The sequence below is a fragment of the Schistocerca piceifrons genome, chromosome 1 (assembly GCF_021461385.2).
Source record: "Schistocerca piceifrons isolate TAMUIC-IGC-003096 chromosome 1, iqSchPice1.1, whole genome shotgun sequence".
Taxonomy (NCBI): Eukaryota; Metazoa; Arthropoda; class Insecta; order Orthoptera; family Acrididae; genus Schistocerca; species Schistocerca piceifrons.
This window is the reverse complement of record NC_060138.1, coordinates 13,479,195-13,493,532: the sequence shown is the minus strand read 5'-3', so window position 1 is coordinate 13,493,532 and position 14,338 is coordinate 13,479,195.

Here is a 14,338-nt window from a genome sequence, read left to right as displayed (position 1 = left end):
CAGGTGGTAGAAATCATCGCAGAGCATAAAAATCAGAAAATCAAGTGGGTCTCAGATGCAAAGAAATTGGAAACAGGTGTCCCACAGGGCAGTGTTCTCGGTCCTTTATTATTCTTGCTTTATATAAATGACATAAAAAATCCTAATATTTCTACCAAAATAATGTTGTTCGCAGATGACACTAGCATAATTATAAGTGATGATAAAAAAATCATTAACCACCACAACTGATATAGTCCTGAAATATATTCAACATTGGTTTAATGCTAATGAGTTAACACTTAATCTAAGTAAAACAAATTATATACAGTATGGCAAAGCAACTCAAGATATGGACCTCCAGTTAAAACTAATGGATAAGAAGATAGAGTGTACAATCCACAAAGTTTTTGGGCATCCACATTGATCAAAACTTAAGCTGGAAAGACCATCTCAAGTACTTATCCCACAGGCTCAATTCGGCATGTTTTGCATTGAGGATATTATCTAGAGTATGCAGCACAGACTGTACTAGACTAGTGTATTTTGCTTACTTTCAGTCCATCGTGTCTTATGGCATAGTGTTCTGGGGTAAAACTAAATCAAGCTTAACAGATATCTTTAAATTTCAGAAAAGAGCTGTACGAATCATAACACATAACTCTCCAAGAACTCATTGTAGAATTACCTTTTAAGCAAAACTTTCTATGACGTAGATGGGTACTTTGATTGTGTGTAAATTTATTGCCAAAAATTTTAATTTGTATGTCTAAACTTGTACTTTTAAAAAATGTCTTGAAAGTGATATTCCATTATTATGTCTGTAGCACTTGTACTAGTATGATAACTTTGTTGTGACAATTCCTACATCATGTAAATGATATACAGGAAGATAATAAAATGAAATGAAAATGAAATGAAATGGAAAAAACTGGCAGAAGTCAACTTTGGGGAAGATAATTTTGGATACTGGAGAAATGTAGGAACATGTGAGGCAATACTAACCTTGCGACTTATCTTAGAAGATTAAGGAAAGACAAACCTACATTTATAGCATTTGTAGGCTTAAGAAAACTTTTGACAGTGTTGGCTGGAATACTATCTTTGAAATTACGAAAGTAGCCAGGGTAAAATACAGAGCACAAAAAGTTATATGTGTCTTCTATGGAAATCAAACTGGAGTTATGAGAATCGAAGGACGTGAATGAGTAGCAGTAATTGAAAAGAGAGTATAACAGGATTATAGCTTATCCCTGATGTTATTCAGTCTGTGCTTTGAACAAGGAGTAAAGGAAACGATGGAGTAATTTGGAGTAGAAATTAAAGTTGAGGTAGAAGAAATAAAAACTTTGGTGATTGCAAGTTGTCAAGAGACAGCAAAGAACTTGGAAGAGTTGTTGAACAGAATGGACAGTGTCTTGAAAGGAGGATATAAGATGAACATCAACAAAATTCCAGCAAAGGTAATAGGCTGTAGCTGAATGAAATCAGGTGATGCTAAGGGAATTAGATTAGGAAATGAGACACTTAAAGTTGTAGATGAGTTTGATATTTTGGATGCAAGATAATTGACAATGTCCAAAGTAGAGATGATATAAAATGTAAGCTGATCGGTTTATGGGGCACATTCTGAGACGTCAAGGGATCACCAGTTTAGTGTTGGAGGGCAGTGTGGGGGGTAAAAATCATAGAGGAAGACCAAGAGATGGATACAGTAAGCAGATTCAGAAAGTACTTATTCAGAAATAAAAAGGCTCACATGGGATAGAGTAGCATGGAGAGCTGCATCAAGCCAGTCTTCGTACTGAAGACCACTACAATAACAATATCCTGTGACCAAAAATCACATAAAAAGCAAAATGATAATGGTTTCTATTGTTGTGAAACTGCTGCAAGACATGTTTATATGCATCGACCATTTTCTACTTCTCAAGTTGAAATCAAGAAACAGCATGTTCCACAACAGCTCAGAGTGTCTTGGGGTCATGTTCAGAAAGTGTTGTACAATGAGTGCCTTGAATTCAGCTGTTTTTAATTGGAGCACTGATCACAACATCCTTCGGATAACCCCACAGCCAGAAGTCACACGGATTAAAATCAAGTGACATGGATGACCACATTCTAAGGAAATTATGGTTGATAATAGTAGAATTTCCTAAATGCCTTTGCACTGGGTGTGTGATGTGTGGAGGAGAACAGGGTTGTATAAAAAAGATCCCGGCCACACATCCACACTGTTGGAGAAATGTAATAATATTGGTGCGCATCAAAGATGGTACAGGTAACAGGTCCCGCAGAACTCATGTCCTCAAAAAAATACAACCCTGCAGTAAACGATGCCATCACCCCACACCACACAGTCACCTTTGCAGAATAAAGTGGTTTTTTTTTTGGTCATCAGTCTACTGACTGGTTTGATGCGGCCCGCCACGAATTCCTTTCCTGTGCTAACCTCTTCATCTCAGAGTAGCACTTGCAACCTATGTCCTCAATTATTTGCTTGACGTATTCCAATCTCTGTCTTCCTCTACTGTTTTTGCCCTCTACAGCTCCCTCTAGTACCATGGAAGTCATTCCCTCATGTCTTAGCAGATGTCCTATCATCCTGTCCCTTCTCCTTATCAGTGTTTTCCACATATTCCTTTCCTCTCCGATTCTGCATAGAACCTCCTCATTCCTTACCTTATCAGTCCACCTAATTTTCAACATTCGTCTATAGCACCACATCTCAAATGCTTCGATTCTACTGGTACTGGTTGATGTGCATGTGGATTTTCCATTGCCAATTTTCTGCAATTCTGTATGTTGGAGATGGAAATGGGCTTCGTCTGATCCACAGAATGTTCCATTGCCATTCATTGTCCAATTCCATGTGAGCAAGGAGTTCCAGATCAAGTATTCATCTTGCTGGTAGGTCAGCAGGAAGCAACTTCTGAACATGGGTGATTTTGTGTGAACAGTAATGCAGGATATTTTGTAGGATTTTATGCGCCATGCTTGTAGGCATGGCCAGTGCTCTGGCAGTTCCCTATGCACAGCATGTTTGCATGCCACTGCTCGACCCCTCCTGCAATTCTGTGGCCACTACTTTGATGGACGTCAGTTCAGCTGCTTTCCTCCCTCTGCCACACTCACACTGCACTTCAAAACAACCTGTCTTTTCGCATTTTGTAACGATTTTCTCCTGACCCTTAGCAGACATTGGACAAATGCCTTTTTTCATAATCTCGAGTGTCTGGAACTTCTGCAGTGCTTCTGGCATACAGTCACCGTTCTTGTAAAGAGCCTTATCAGCAGTGTGCGACGCTTCATGGAGACAGCCATGTTGGGTGTCTCGGATGCAAACTGAGCAACAGTCATGTGACGTGCATCAGTCGGTTTGCATATTCGGGTGCTTACAATACCATCTAGTCATAAAATTGTTTTTGGTGCATGACATTTCGCTCTGCGTCAGTATTGTGCTGTTCAAATCTTATAATATGCTGTTCAAATTTGATGTCATTCTGAGCAGTGGTTCTCTTTCTACAGTGTTTTTAAACTCGAACTTTAATTATGGACACCTTATATACTAAGAACAGAACATGATCCAATACACTGCCCTTAGAGACATATTTGTTTATATGTATCTTTTCTAATAATTGTTGTACTAAAAGTCTATCGTGAGTAGACAATCTGAACTATCTCTACCCTAACCCTAAGCACCCTGTTTTGCACATAAGTTTGCTGTTTCTCTTACGCTTAGTACTTCTAGCTTGTAAAGTAGTATTTTATGAACAGTGTCAAAAGCCTTGGACAAGTCTATGAATATGTCTGTGACACAATCATCCTTGTAAAGATCTTCAAGTATCACTTTTGTGAATTCTTTAATGGTCAATACTGTTCTTTTCCCACTTTGGAAGCCGAATTGTGCGTCATTAAAAAAGTTGTAATTATTAATGTAATGCATTAGTCTAGCTTTCATGAGACATTCATTTAATTTTGAGAATGCAGACAGTAGTGGAAATAACTTGTTGTTTTTAGTGCTCTCCACACCTTTCTTTAACTAAGGGCACATTTCATGTGTGTTTCTTGTACTTGAAGTAAAGGACTAATTTATTACATTTGTTATGGAGCTTATATGCTGTCTATGCACACCTTCAGAATAGAGACTGGACCTCACCTGTGCCTCCTGGCTCCTTATTTTTTAATTTCTGTCTTGTTTTCATGACTTTAAGCTCTGTTGTAAGAAACATCATTTTGTTTGCTGTGTAAGTCATTGGAGGTGTACATGCATTCTAAGAAGATTACTCTGTTTTTATTTTCTGCGTTATACAAGTATATTATTTTGTCATTGAATGTTTTTTTCCCAGAAAACAATACTCCTCTGTATATTTTTTATATCTGTGACAGTAATCTAGGAACTGTGGATAAGTATATAGAACTTTTGTAAAGAATGGAGAAATTTTAGTTTTTGGGAGGAATTTCAGATACCTGCAATTATCGATCTATTTTCCTTACCTGCTGCTGTTGAAGTGCTTACTTTTAGGAACATCTCCTCAAAAACTAATTTAAACAATTTACAGAATTCAGGGAACTTAGATCAACATTGTCATACTTCATCATATGTTTGATTTGCCAGTGCCCTAGAAAAAAAATGTAGTTTATGTTCCAAGAAGATCCTTTTAAAGCCTGAAGTTTTGTGACTTTTATCAAGCCTATCTTTAGTTTTATTATGTACAGGGTGCAGCCAACTGCAGTTGGTGGCTCATGTCAGTACCAATGACATGTGTCGCTTTGGATCAGAGCAGATTCTATCTGGTTTCGGGGGGCTAGTGGAAATGGTAAAGACTGCCAGTCTTGCTTCCGAGATTAAAGCGGAGCTCACCATCTGCACCATCATCAATAGAACCGGCTGTGGTCCTTCGGTGCAGAGCCGAGTGGAGGGTCTGAATCAGAGGCTCAGGCTGTTCTGTGACTGTGTAGGCTGCAGATTCCTTGACTTGCACCATCAGGTGGTGGGTTTCTGGGTTCCACTTAACAGGTCAGGAGTCCACTACATACAGGAGGTGGCTACATGGGTAGCAGGGGCTGTGTGGAAGGGACTGGGTGGTTTTTTAGGTTAGAAGGTCTCTGGGAACCATAGAAGTGGACAGGTAAAACACAGTAAGGTAGTTGTAGAAACGATTGGTATTGTAGTTGTAAATTGTCGTAGCTATGCTAGGAAAGAACCAGACCTCCAAGTCCTAATAGAAAACACTGAAGCTCAAATAGTTATAGGTACAGAGAACTGGCCAAAGCCAGAAATAAGTTCAGCCAAAATTTTCTCAGACGATCTAACAGTGTTCAGAAAGGATAGATTAAATTCAGTTGGTGGTGGAGTATTTATTGCTATCAGAGGTATCTTGCCTTGTAGCGAAATTGAAGTAGATAGTTCGTGTGAAATAGTATGGGAAGAGGTTATACCTGACAGTTGGACTAAACTATTAATTGGATTGTTTTACCGACCCCCAGACTCAGAAGATATAGTTGTTGAACATTTCAAAGAAAACTTGAGTCTCATTTCAAATAAGTGCCCAACTCATACAATTATAGTCGGTGGTGACTTTAATCTACCCTCAATATGCTGGAAAAATTATACGTTTAAAGCCAGTGGCAGGCATAAAACATCATCCAAAATTGTACTGAATGGTCTCTCAGAAAATTATTTTGAACAATTAGTTCATGAGCCCACTCGAAGTGTAAATGGTTGCGAAAGCAACAAATAATCCTGGACAAATAGTGAGTATTGTGATGAATACAGGGATTAGGGCGACCACAAGGCAGTTGTTGCTAGGCTGAATACCATAACACCTACAACCATCAAAAAGAAACACAAAGTATATCTATTTAAAAAAGCTGATAAAAATGCTCTTATCGCCTTTTTAAGAGACAGTCTTCACTCCTTCCGATCTGATCATGTAAGTATAGAAAAGTTGTGGAATGTTTTCAGAGATAGTATCGACAGCAATTGAGAGATATATAGCACATAAATTAATAAGTGATGGTACTGATCCCCCATGGTATACAAAACGTGTCAGATCGTTGTTGCAAAAACAATGAGAAAAGCATGCCAAATTTAAAAAAATGCAAAATTTCAATGATTGGCAAATTTGACAGAAGTTTGAAATATAGCGCGTACTGCAATGTGAGATGCTTTTAATAATTTCCACAAGGAAATTCTGTCTTGAAATCTGGCAGAAAACCCAAAGAGATTCTGGTCATACATGAAGCACACCAGTGGCAAGACACAATCAATACCTTCACTGCGTGAAAACAACGGTGAAGTCACTGATGACAGTGCCACTAAATCAGAGTTATTAAACATGGTTTTCCGAAACTCCTTCACCAAAGAAGATGAAGTAAATATTCCTGAATTCCAATCACGAACAACTGCCAAGATGAGAAACATAGAAGTAGATATCCTCGGTGTAACAAAGCAGCTTAAATCACTTAACAAAGGCAAGGCCCCTGGTCCAGATTGTATACCAGTCAGGTTCCTCTCAGAGTATGCTGATAAAATGGCTCCATATTTAGCAATTATTTACAACCAGTTGCTCACAGGAAGATCCGTACCTGAAGACTGGAAAATTGCTCAAGTCACACCAATACCCAAAGAGGGAAGTAGGAGTTCCGCTAAATTACTGGCCTGTATCACTAATGTCGATTTGCAGTAGGGTTTTGGAACATATACTGTATTTTAACATTATGAAGTACCTAGAAGAAAATGATTGATTGACACATAGTCAGCATGGATTCAGAAAATATCATTCTTGTGAAACACAACTAGCTCTTTATACTCATGAAGTAATAAGTGCTATCGACAGGGGATGTCAAATTGATTTCATATTTTTAGATTTCCAGAATGCTTTCGACGCCGTTCCTCACAAGCGTCTTCTAACCAAACTGCATGCCTATGGAGTATCGCCTCAGTTGCAGGACTGGATTCATGATGTCCTGTCAGAAAGGTCACAGTTCGTAGTAATAGATGGAAAGTCATTGAGTAAAACAGAAGTAATATCCAGCGTTCCCCAAGGAAGGGTTATAGGCCCTCTATTGTTCCTGATCTATATTAATGACATAGGAGACAATCTGAGTAGCCATCTTAGATTGTTTGCAGATGATGCTGTCATTTGCCGTCTTTTAAAGTCATCAGATGATCAAAACAACTTGCAAAATGATTTAGATAAGATATCTGTAAGGTGGGGAAAGTGGCAATTGACCCTGAATAAAGAAAAGTGTGAAGTTATTCACATGGGTACTAAAAGAAATCAGCTAAATTTCGATTACGTGATAAGTCACACAAATCTGGAGGCTCTGAAACCACTTATTGATGATATTTTGTTGAATGGTTTGCACACTTGACACTTGTTAATGGACCAGCATTGAAATCAGCAGTAATTTGAGGAAGGGTTGCACATCTATCATGTTAGACAATTCTCTTCATTCTTTGTTGGTCCTTCTTTTGCAGTCTTTTTCCAGCCCCAGTGATGTCGGAGATTAGATGTTTTAGCGGATTCTTGATATTCACAGCACACTCGTGAAATGGTCATATGGGAAAATTTCCACTTCATTGCTACCTTGGAGATGCTGTGTCCCATCACTCATGCGCAGACTACAACACCATGTTCAGACTCACTTAAATCTTGATAACCTGCCATTGTAGCAAGAGCAACCGATCTAACAACTGTGCCAGACACTTGTTGTCTTATATAGGTGTTGCCGACGACAGTGCCATATTCTGCCTGTTTACATATCTCTGTATTTGAATATGCTTGCCTATACCAGTTTCTTTGGTGCTTCAGTGTATATGCAGTGCAGGCACTGTAAATATTTGTAAGTATTTGAATTTATTTCTGCAGCACTGCCTTGGTGACATTTTTCCATGACCCCTTCCTATGATATGTGATTTGTAAGAAATGTGATAGGCTTTGTTAGGTGTTTAGAAATACGGTTAATTATTCTAGGAGACATGCCATGCAATCTCTCTCTCTCTCTCTTTTTTTTTTTTTTTTTTTTTTTTTTTTTTTTTTTTTTTTTTTTTTTTTTGGGGGGGGGGGGGGGGAATTTAATTATACTTGTGACTTCTGTCTCATCTGTAGGTGATAGGAATATACAATCTGTTACTTTTTTGAAGCTTTTTATGTTATTTACTATTTGACCATTCTAATTTTTGACGAACACAACCATTACATCTACCTGTATGTAGTACAGATATAAAATTCCACATACTTCTTATGGACCATTTAATTGTGTTCCTTCGTTTGTCAGTGTGATATTAACATAAGCTGGCATTTCTGTCTATTTTCTGCCAAAGTTTTGGAGACATTTGAGGAAGTTTCAGTTGTATGTTTGTAATAGCTGGCATTTGTCTTCCTTATCAACCTGCTATGAGCTTTCTACATTTCTTTATAGACCTCACTCTTCGCTAAGCATTTATCCTCCTGATAATCTTTATGTGCTTCTTTTACTTCTTCCCTACTCTGAATAATTTTTGGTGTGATCCAGTTTCTACTGAGCTTTTTTTACTTTCATAGATACTTTTGGACATTTAACATTTGTATAAAATTCACAGAAGATTTCCTGACCTAAGTTTTTTTCGCAAATCTCCTCCCAGTTTTATGTTTTTAGTAAAATTTCCAAGATATTTAGGTTTTCATCAATTAAATTCAAAATCTCTTCTGCCCCCTTAGGATTTCTACCAGCCTTCATCTTTTTACCTACTTGATCATCTGCTGCCTTCACTATTTCATCTCTCAAAGCTACCCATTCTTCTTTTATTGTATTTCTTTCCCCTGTTCTTGTCAATCATTCCCTAATGCTCTCTCTGAAACTCTCTACAACCCCTAGTTCTTTCAGTCTATCCAGGTCCCATCTCCTTAAATTCCTACCTTTTTGCAGTTTCTTCAGTTGATAACCAATAAATTGAGGCCCGAGTCCACATCTGTCCCTGGTAAAGTCTTACAATTTAAAATATGGTACCTAAATCTCTGTTTCACCATTAAATAATCTGTCTGAAACCTTTCAGTGTCTGCAGGCCTCTTCCACATGTACAGCCTTCTTTCATTATTCTTAAACCAAATGTTAGCTATGATTAAGTTGTGCTCTGTGCAAAATCCTACCAGGCGGCTTCCTCTTTCATTCCTTACCCCCAGTCCGTATTCAGCTACTACTTTTTCTTCTCTTCCTTTTCCTACTATTGAATTCCAGTCCCGTATACTATTAAAGTTTTGTGTCCCTTAACTATCTTAATAATTTCTTTTATCACATCTTACATTTTTTCAATCTCTTCATCATCTGTGAATCTAGTTGTATATAAACTTACACTACTGTGGTAGGCAGGGTCTTTGTGTCTATCGTGGCTACAATAATGTATTCATTATGCTGTTCGTAGTAGCTTATCCATGTTCCTATTTTTTATTCATTATTAAACCTACTGCTGTATGACCCATATGTGATTTTGTATTGATAACCTTGTATTCACCTGACGTCTTGATTCTGCTTCCACCAAACTTCACTAATTCCCACTACATCTAACTTTAACCTATCCATTTTCCCTACTTGCGTGACTAAGGTATCTGACATTCCATGCTCTGATCCTTAGAATGCCAGTTTTCTTTCTTTTCTCCAGATAACGATGTCCTATCGAGTAGTCGCCACCCGGAGAACCAAATGGTTATTTAACCATTCAGTAAAACTGCACGCCCTTAGGAAAAATTACATCTGTAGTTTACCCTTGCTTTCAGCCGTTCGCAGCATGAGCACAGCAAGGCCATTTTGGTTGATGTTATCAGGCCAGATCAGTCAATCATCCAGACTATTGTCCCGGCAGACAACCCTCCTTTGTGGTTGCACCTACGGTACGGCTATCTGTATCAATGAGGCACGCAAGCCTCCCCACCGACAGCAAGGTCCATGGTTTACATTATACACCATTATTTCATTTTCCTTATTCCATGCTCTGCCATAATTAAAAACGATTGGCATATCAGTAGCTAATAATACATTAAAATTTCATCTGATTTATTGGAAGCATATTGCACATTTTGGATGTGGTGATGCTTGACTACATCGCAATAGGACTTGTTATTATTGAAGCTATTTGTTTATCAGTAGGCAATATGAATTTGTCGTGGGACAGACTCATTTCTGTAGCCGCCGACAGTGATGCCTTAAAAATGATTGGCCATCACCAAGCTTTCACATTTTGTTTATCGTGGTGCAAATTGCCACCAATTCAAAGGATTCCTGATTGGTATGGAAGTAGGGTATGGGGACATACTCATCACAGCACACTTCATCGGCCTACCTGGGGAAAGGATTTTGATGATATTTTCTGTGCCATTCATAAGAAAATATCCCTGCGTCTCAAAATGAAAGGGGAAGTAATTCATTGCCTAAAAGATTTGATGCATTTGGCTAAAATAAATATACATCTCAACAACTTAAATTCATCATCGCAGGCCAAAGAGCAGCTGATAGTTCACATGAACGATCAAATCAAATCATTCATAGAAAAGTTATCTTTGTTTGAGAGGCAGAGTCATTTGCCTTTAAAACTGCCTGAAGGTACCAGTTTCACAGTTACAGAGCCAAGGTAAAGAAGCTCACCATATCTCTTGAAACCAGATTCAAAGAGCTCACCAACTTAGAATTGGAAATGAAATGTTCAGCACTTATTTTCAGTTTCTTCCAATGGTTTGCTAATGTCACTGCAGTTAGAAGTATTAGACTTGCAAAATTCAACTTTGATGAAATAAGTGCTACAATATGTTTAATTTGTCATTGTGGTACTATTCATTACAGCAAAAAACATTTCCCAAGCAGCACAAAAATACCACATAGATCATGTGTGTATTCGGCACTACATACTTTTGTGAGTAGCTTTTTTCAGCAATGAAAAGAATAAAAATAGAAGAATGACTGTTTCTTCAGAATGTGACAATTAAGAGCATCCTCCACGTTAATGCTGTGAACGCCTTAACACCTGATATTTCTGCTTGTGTTCTGAAGAGAGACTATCAGATTTCAGAAGTGTAATAAACGTACCTAATTTCTTTATTTCTTTTAAAATAGTTATTTCTTATTTATTTCCTTTATTTCCTGTATCCATGAATAACAAAATGATGTCGGCAATGATGTAAAGCACAAGCAACAAATTGAAAGGCTCACAGTGCCAACCCAATGCAGTACAGTTGTTCACAGTTAGTGCTATGTGGAGTAAGGGTGCTCTGCAGCATAACAGGGAGTGCACCAGCTGGAACAGCCTGAAGCCAATTAATTTGTTTTGTACAGTCCAATAAATGCAAACATGGGAAAGTACCACTAGGTGGGGAGGGGGGTTGGGTGCCAAAGGAACAGCACTTAATGCAGCATGATGTATATTCCATAAGCTTCCAGGCATAAATTTGTTGTTAAATTTCAGGGTTCATGTTTTGTTATTATTTTCATTATTTATTTCTTGTTTCAGTGCAGTTCTCTTTTGGTCATTAATTTTTGGGTGCACTGCTGGATGATAGTCACTAAAATAGTACACTGTGAATTACTATTAATTGAACAGTTTCATAGTGCCATATTTTCACTAACACTAAACATAAGTACATGAATGTATCAATATGTCAAAGAGAGAACTTCAGATTTTTGATGTTGACATTAAATTGCTCAAGTCATCTATCAGAAAATGGAGTGCTGTGGTATTGTTGGAGAACATGATAATCTTAGTGACTGATAGTAATTGATGTATGCAGGAAAATAGTTTTTTTATATAGTGTTAAGCACATTGAGAAGCCAGTTTTGGCATAACTTTCCTCTTGCAATGTCTATCCATATATAGTATAAACATAATAATTGGATTACAGTACACTGGGAGCTCAAGTATAAGTGAAGATATTGTTGACAAATTGTCATGGGGAGACTCCACAAGCTAGTGTAAATACCTAGCCAATGGTTGTGGTTACAATCAGTAATGATGAGGGAGATTATGGAAGTTAGTCCAATGGTTCCTGTACAAACTACAACACAATAATACCATAAAGAACCAAGTATTAAAACAGTTTAAGGGCTTATTGACAAATCATTAAGTATAGTAATATTTCATGTACGTGGGATACTTAATAGGCACATAGTTTAGGTTTGAAGCTTCAGGTAAACCTTGCATTGTCATGAAGATAATGACACACAAATTAAATGTACCTTGACCCTTTTCTAAAGTATAGATTAGATTAGATTAGATTAATACTTGTTCCATAGATCATGAATCCGACACTTCGTAATGATGTAGAATGTGTCAGGTTAATAAAAGATGTCTGTACAAGATATTACATTACACAAAATATTGCATGACACTAATGTTTAAGTTGGTTTTTTTCCCCTACCTAAATTTATATCTAAAAATTCAGCCAATGAGTAGAAGGAGTTGTCATCTAGAAATTCTTTAAATTTATTTTTAAATGTTGGTTGGCTATCTGTCAGGCTTTTGATGCTGTTTGGTAGGTGACCAAAGACTTTTGTGGCAGCATAATTTACCTCTTTCTGTGCCAAAGTCAGATTTAACCCTGCATAGTGAAGATCATCCTTTCTCCTGGTGTTATAGCTATGCACACTGCTATTACTTTTGAACTGGGTTGGATTATTAACAACAAATTTCATAAGTGAATATATATGCTATGAGGTTACTGTGAGGATCCCTAGATCCTTAAATAGATGTCTGCAGGATGACCGTGGGTGGGCACCAGCAATTATTCTGATTACACGTTTTTGAGCAATGATTACTTTTCTACTCAACGATAAATTACCTCAGAATATGATGCCATACGAAAGCAGTGAATGAAAGTAGGCGTAGTAAGCTAATTTACTGAGATTCTTATCACTAAAATTTGCAATAACCCTAATAGCATACGTAGCTGAACTCAGACGTTTCAGCAGACCATCAGTATGTTGCTTCCAGTTTAACCTCTCATCAATGGACGTACCTAAAAATTTTGAAAATTCTACCTTAGCTACAGAATTCTGTTCAAAGTCTATATTTATTACTGGAGTTGTGCCATTTACTGTACGGAACTGTATATACTGTGTTTTATCAAAATTTAAAGAGAGTCCGTTTGCTGAGAACCACTTAATAATTTTATGAAAAACATCATTTACAATTACATCACTTAGTTCTTGGTTTTTGGATGTTATTACTATACTTGTATCATCAGCATACTTGTGTTTATTAGCACTTGATACATATTTAGTGCTTTGTTGCACGTACAGAACAAATTGCTTGCTTGCAAAATTTATCTTACATTCTTCAGCATACATTTAATCTATTGCTCATATACACTTAGTTCTCATGTATGTTTACAAATTTTGTTTCATTTCTCTCCTTGTCTGGTGTTATTGTTGAATGTTAATTCAAACTATTTCAGATGGTCACAAATTTTGTATCATTAGAAGATCTTTTCTTTTGCAGGAATCAGTATGTGCACTGTGTGGTCTCTTGAGAGAATCTTCTCTGATGACGTAAACTATGAAGGAGAAAGACACGAAAGGATCGTGCTAAATGAATCTCTAGATTGTGTAAGTGTTTTCTTGATGTTTCTTTGTTATTTTGTGTACTTGAGTTTTTGAATAGTGTTCTTGTTTAGTGGCTACCTAATTTTTCGCCATCATTGGTGAGAAAACTTTACAGATAACTACATAGATTAATTTACCTTAGCCAAGAACAGTTATAAAGAAAGCCAAATTATGAAATTATTTTTAACCAGCAATAGTCTGATGAAATGAATAAATTAAGCAGCTGTAGGAAGTCCTATAAATTGTTTTTTTTTTTTTTTTAAACTTTATAATCATATTTGTGATTAGCAACAAGTGCTTGAGCGAACATCTGTATCTTCATAGCAGGGGTGTGCTGCTACTACCACTGCAATCTGTAGTGGAAATATTATGAACTTTTGCAGCCACTATGATGTGGCCATTCACATCAGAAAAGCTGAATAATTTCATTTGAGGTTACTCAGTTCTCTGGAATTTTCTCTTTTTTTCTGTAGGAAAATGATACATAGTTAACATTCCTTCTGGTTATTGTATAGTTGTTCTTTTCATATTTACAACAGCCCATTTATTTCAGATTACTATTAGTAATGGTGATACTGGTGAATCATATTAATGTCAATTAACAAAAGATAATGCCTCATCAAAGTTTCAATGCCAAAGTAATATTAAAATACTTATTTATTCCTGGTTCTCCCTTCTGTGTCATCATCTCTTTCAACTTTTTGCTCTTTTGTTTCTTACTTTTTTCTCTTCAGTTCTTTTGTAGCTTTGTGTTGCTGTCCGATTTGTCACTTCCTATTATTTCTGC